A 6,672-nucleotide genomic window follows, 5' to 3' on the forward strand; every position below is an offset into this window, starting at 1 on the left:
CGTATCGACGTGAAATCGCCCCTATCCAATTGTAATACCGCGCCGAGTGGTTCAAGTCGTGACTAGCGGTAGAGCTGTGTGAATTTAATTAACAACTCAATAGTAACGCAGAATGAAGGGGAGTTCTTGTGGCGTCTAACATAATTCCATTGTTATCTATGATATAAAAAGCCGAGGTTTGTTTAGAAGTGAGTTATGCGATTACGTTGTGGTACTTGGTTCCGGGCTTCCGAGGTAGTTGTCGACGGGTGTGAGTTTAATTGGAAGACGAGAGCCGGCGGCGAGGCTTGGCGCGGCTCGGCACGGCGGCAGCTACCTCCCTAACACTTCTAATTGGCTCACCAGCTCCACCAGGAGTGCTTTTCTCTAAAATGTTCGTTCATCCTCATTACTTATAATAGGGTCTCTGTTAGTGCTTCACAACACTAGTCCTATTAGAATTAGTTTAAACTAATCAAATTAAATCAAATTGTAACTGGAAATCGTTATCAATTTTTAATATGTTACAAATTCCATGTTATTGTCCTTTAAATAAGATTAACTTTACATTTGATTACAGTAGAAGGAGTAAATATAGGTTATATTTTTAATACAACAATATTCACGATTCACACGGTCGATATTTTATTTATACTTATATAAAGTGATACATAGTTTATTCGTATTTGTTTTATATACACAAATCTGACTTAATTGTACGAAGTATTCATTGTGATATCAATCTGTGTCAGTATTTGATCAAAACTGATTACCAGTAATATATTTTGATTGTCGCCTCACGTTTGTTGCGCGTGCGCTGATACGACGAAATGGCTGTAAACATTGCCTTAATTGCTTATTGAGATAAATGTATTTGAATGACAATAGATTGCATTTATCTTAAGAATAAATTGTTTCTAATTGTAAACGAGGATTACATAACATTTTAGATGAAAACATAATGAAATACAAAGATATTAATATTCTAACAAACTTTGCCATACGTCACGTAATAAGTCGGCGAGAATAATCGGAAACTCAGTGCGCAGATAATAAAACAGATTACAGATTAAAATGCAATATTTACGCTCCATAGAACGTAAAGTATGAAAAGAGTGAGAATAATCATTTGTAAAACCGAAATGCATTGTGTACTACGGCTTTGGTACCGCATCGGCTTATTTGGGAACGAAGCGTCGAGTCGGCACACTTCACAGTCCGGATATGAGCGGCTATTTAATTTCCGCGTCTACAATGATTGTTTGTGCCCAGTGATTTATCAATTTTTTAAGTTTCAAAACTGCAAAAATATGTTGAAAGATTATTAGTAGATAATTTCGTTACTAGACTAGAGAGACAGGTGGCAAGGTATAAACCTACATAAGTACGCTAGTTTATTTTTATTTTTATCGATTTTTCAAATCCATCACAAAGTTTTAAGATGGTGATTATTTTACGTTCTTAATAAAGACTGTATATTAAATTTTGAACTGGTGTTGAACAATAGATCCGTCTTGAGCTACACATAATTAAGTTCCATGCCATTCATATATTTTTAATACTTTTAGTTTTAAAATAACAAATTAATCATTTTACATAGAACGTTCTGCATTTTTCATTTCAAAACGTTTCCATTTACAACAGAATAAGCACGTAAGCAATAACTTTATAAGAATTTGAATTGAATTATACTCGTAGACAACGCAACCGATAGTTGGTAGTTCGTTAAAGGCTAATCCGCAAGTCACTGGGTAATATATGATTCAGTTGAGGCAGCATGATTCAATCTCATTGCACGCCTCGCGGCAAATTTAATTAGTACTAAGTGAATCGTCGACGTACTGAATCAGCGCTTTATACATCTTCTGAAAGTTTATGCAATTATTGCATGATGAGATTCAATTTGTTCCATTCTCGACGAAACTATATCATCAGATTTTTGATATTTCATATATTCGTATGAAGTTCATAAGTGTATACATACGATTGAGTGATAAAAGAAATTATATGATTTCTATCTGTAATTAAGAAAGTAAAGTAATTATTAATTATTTATGTATTGTGAAGAATTTCTTATTTCAACAAATTTCAACAAAATAACAACATTTCTCAAAATATCAGTAAAATTTTACTGCATGTTTAAGACTTTATAGTCGAAGGAAATATTTATTAGGTACGTAATACTTTATGGATCAGTATTACGTTGGAAGTACCTATGTTATTTATATAAAGCAAGTTTCGCATTTAAATATCAAATCCATAAAGTTTTATTGCTATTGTAACATTGCGATTGCTGCTTCGCTGACCTTTATTGGCCTCAAATAAACATTAGGTTACTGTTTCTTGGTAATGGTTATTTAAATGAGGAAACTTATTTAATTAAGTGAGTGATGTGTTATTTACATGAAAGTGAATGCGAATTATTTTTTTTTTAAATTGCTTTAATATTATAATTGCGGTAATAACAGTTATTTGCTAACTGCAGTGTAATTTGAACTCAGTGTACCTATACATTGATACTATAATACAAAAGGATATATCACAGTTTTTTGAGATCGTTTATTTGAACTCGATAATCTTGTAAACTACGATATTTTTTTTTAAATCCTATCTAGCAAGTAAAGAATACAATACAATAATCTTTACTAACACGACTAATAGTAGCCCAGCAAACGTAGTTGCAAGTTTGACCGAACGGGACGTCTTGTTATTTTAATAGATAGAACAAGTTCACGTGGAGTCACTAAGGCATGAGAGCGGCAATTAGGGTAGGTCGCGCACACGCTTGCTTGCCGTCGATCCCGCTCGTTCCAGTACACACGACAAGAGTTTTGTTGCTTATTCGTTATAATTGTACTATACACAATAAAATAACGGCTACACAACAGAACAAATAAATGGTTATTTACTAAGTTGTTTGTCACTATTTCGTAAGAAAAGTAGTTGTATTTTTAAGGTTTTTTATTATTATATTTTACCTCACATGTATCCGTACATGCTGCATGCTTTATTACGCATTAGTAATTGTTGTTAAAATAGAAATTTGAATTGATTGATTATATTGGATTTGAAATAGTTAATTGTAAATCATACACTTATTTATTTCTAATGGAAAACTAGTTGAGGTGTTTTCTCATATAGATTTTCGTAATTAATTAATTTTAAATTTATGAACTACTAAAGACAGTAGATAGTCTTTTACGGCAACTTCTGCGTATTATGTAACCTAAAAAAGACTTTCCAATGTAAAAAATATATTTTTGATCTGTAATCATCTGTACATTTGGTAGCGAAATAAACAAGATAAAAAAACCTCTTTAGCTTTATAATATTAGTTAAGAGTACTAAACTACGTTATATTTTATATTTCATAAAAACTCACATTGTTATTATACTCTTTGTGTACGATATTGAATCAAAATTGAAAGCTCCAACGCAGCTTATAAAGTGCAATTCACTCTAGGTATTAGATTTCTTTGCAGATTCCCGCCGAGTGGCGGAGACGATCTGTCTTATGCGATAACAATCTAAAGGGTGGCAAACAAATATAAAGTCAATGTTTGTCTTCTAACCACTCAAATCTATTGTTTAAATATATTTGGTGACTACTTATCGTAAATTAAAGATGATAAACTAATTTTCGTAATAGAAATAAATATTTTTCTATATTATTAGAATTTTATATTATAAACTTATTTAATAATATGAAATCCATTCTTATACTATCTACCAAAACTATAATAAAATAAAAAGTAGCAAAAATTGAATCTTAATGTCATGTAAATAAATGTGTTGAATTTAATTATTGTAAATGTCACGTTCATTATCCATAATGTATACAAAATTTCTTTAAATAATGTCAAGGAATGAAAACAACACATTGTATAGAGAACTCAAAAGCAAACAACGATGGCTATCACTGAATGAACCGCACGACTAAATGCAAAGGGTTAGTTCAAAGGCTGAACTGTTCCGATATGCTTTGTAGGGTTACAATAAATTATTACAAGATGACATTGAAACATTATTCATTTATTCAAGAGACATGTGAAAGTAAATAAATCGAAAAATATTAATAATATTCAATAAATAAAGAAGCAAATAACTGTTTAAATATTGCATTGCTGATTAACTTGATTCATACTTCACTCGATCCATATTATCTATCTTTAAACTTGAATTGAAATTCGATACAAAATACTTTCTTGCGAAACTTTAAGGCAGTCTTATGTTTTGAGTGACAAATCCAATTTTATTCTCGACTGCCCTCCCCCCGCCCTCCGCGGACCGATCAAGCCTTATCCAAATTGGATCTTGAATAATAAAGAATCGGGCCGATTGAATTTTATTCCTTAAATTCAATTAGCACACGAGGGTCGTGTGTGTGACTGCAGACGAAAGATAGAGGAACATTATCGTATTAAAAGGGATCGTAGGGTTTTATATTGTTGGTAGGGAGATTTAACCCCATAGCAATATTGTCCTGTCTTATAATCATTTCATGGATATGTGTGATTTGCTGTATTAATTTTTGTTTCAGGAACAGACATTGTTTGGCTGAACGTACAAAATATAACTTCAATTGCACCGTAAAGTACATCCAATACGTCTTAAAACGAATATATATCCTTACGATACGCAGCTTAGCCAGCTAGTGTAAAAAGCCCTAAGATTAAAATGATCAACAAATAAACTAATTAAAAATAAATAAACATAAAGTGCCATAAAGCTTTTTTGTTCTTTTAAAATAATAAAATATATAATAACTACAGCAACGACTCACAAGTTGCTGTTCCAGTTCAAGATTTCATTTCACAAGAACATTCACAATTGATAAGTATACATTACTAAAAATAAGTTTATTTTGACGTAATTTTCTGTGATGGTAGAAGTGATTCATAGCTGCTATTAATTTCTTTTCCTCTACACTATAAAAACTGTATAATATTGTGAAATTTTAGAAACGATGACTATTTATACACTACATTGGTATGAAATTAAACTCCCTAAATAAATTCCCTAAAAATTAATTCGAATCGGTTGGTAACGATTTTGTCCCATTTATTTATGTTCATACAGAAGCTAACGAGCGGCGTATAAAATTATTATTAATTAAGATGTAATGTGCTTTTTTATTGTAGCGATCTAATGTACGATTAATTCTCAGTAATCATGTGAAAATATGTGGTGTCTATTAATTTGAGCGAACGCTTCATTCCACCTACACCCCATTAGTATGAGCGTATATTATAATAAATCGGTGTATTATCGCCGCTGCGTTTGACATAAACATCGAAATCTACTTAAAGTAATGGAAACGATTTAATATACTCGCAACCAGAATCAGGCTGCGATAAGACGGGTTTCTTATTTACATTCCGTTTTGACGTAATTTCTAAACTTATTTCACTCCAATTTCTCTACTTATTCTGTTCTGTGTATCCCATTACGTCTCAACTTTAAGTATAAAAGTTATGTAATCTGGAGACTAAGAAATACGAAATAACAACGGTCTGGTGTAGTGGTGCGAGTAGTCACATGAAACAGCGACAGTTTGTGGGTTCGATTCCAGCTCGGGATGGATATTTGTATTTGTGCAAAGATTTCTTTCTAGTTTGAATGTCTGCCCTAGTGGGTCTCCCCACCGTACCTCGGAAAGCACGTTAAGTATCACAAATACCCGATAGCGATTGTTACTCATATTTGATAACGTAACCGCCAACCCGCAGTGAAGAAGCGTCGTGGATTAAGCTCCAATCCCTCTGCTAGATAAAGAAGAGGCCTATGCTCAACAGTGGGAAACCTGAACGCGAACTACGAAATGTCAATAAGCTCGGCAAAAAATAAGAAGTGGTGTCTAGTTAATTGAATGATGTTGTCCATTCAAAACTATCTGGGTACATTATGAATATTCCAAATAATTATAATGATCAATTGGTTCTCGAAAATATTTTAAAAACAGGTGTACTGTGTCATCTTAGGGCATATCGGGGCCCTTGTGCATACTCAAATATGGGGCCGCGATGGAAAATAATAAGTAGTAAATTATAATTAACTACGTCGTAGTTGTTTACAAACAATAATAATTTAAAACAAGCAGAACGACCTAGGATAGGTACAAGATATGTACAGTACCGGACAAAATTAAGTACGCACCGCTCAAATTTCACTTTATGTATAGAAAATATTCTAAACATCACATATAAATCAAACTTGGAACATTCTCGACGAAAGTTCATTGGTTTGCTTTTACGCTTTTTTATACAACCAGGTCGTAAACGAGCTCCACATGGTCGTAAACATTTGCCGTATTCTACAGATTCCAGCAACACCAGAAGCATCTCAAGCGCGTTGCCAACGCTGACCCTCCCCAGGATCCCTGGCCACCTTATTAGCCATGCACTACTTGAGAGCAGTGTTATTTAGATGTGGTCTGCAAGGTTGTGGTACTTCCCCCAGACAGACTGATCGAGATTTTGAGCGGGATATATCCTGCTGTGCCCAACGAAAACGCTGTCTTTGATGCTCAATCTTCTTAATAGTCAACGTAGTAGAAAGCATAAAGAAAACGACTTTAGAAGTATTTCCTATTATTTACTATACAAATAAGTACGCAACCCAGGTTTATTTGCTGTCTTTATTAAAAGCGATGTGATTTAGTTCCAATGTGCCTTATATTAGATGTGATATATT

At 32.9% G+C, this 6,672-nt stretch overlaps 1 long non-coding RNA gene across 1 annotated transcript; it reads left to right on the forward strand.

Moving 5' to 3' along the window:
* Nucleotides 1-2,257: 2,257 nt before the first annotated feature.
* LOC123669874 lies at nt 2,258-4,707 on the forward strand. The gene is made up of 2 exons (XR_006745816.1): nt 2,258-2,362; nt 4,520-4,707. It is a non-coding gene; the product is annotated as an uncharacterized LOC123669874 (long non-coding RNA).
* Nucleotides 4,708-6,672: the final 1,965 nt, after the last annotated feature.

Source organism: Melitaea cinxia, chromosome 4 (genome assembly GCF_905220565.1).
Source record: "Melitaea cinxia chromosome 4, ilMelCinx1.1, whole genome shotgun sequence".
In the NCBI taxonomy this organism is placed as follows: domain Eukaryota; kingdom Metazoa; phylum Arthropoda; class Insecta; order Lepidoptera; family Nymphalidae; genus Melitaea; species Melitaea cinxia.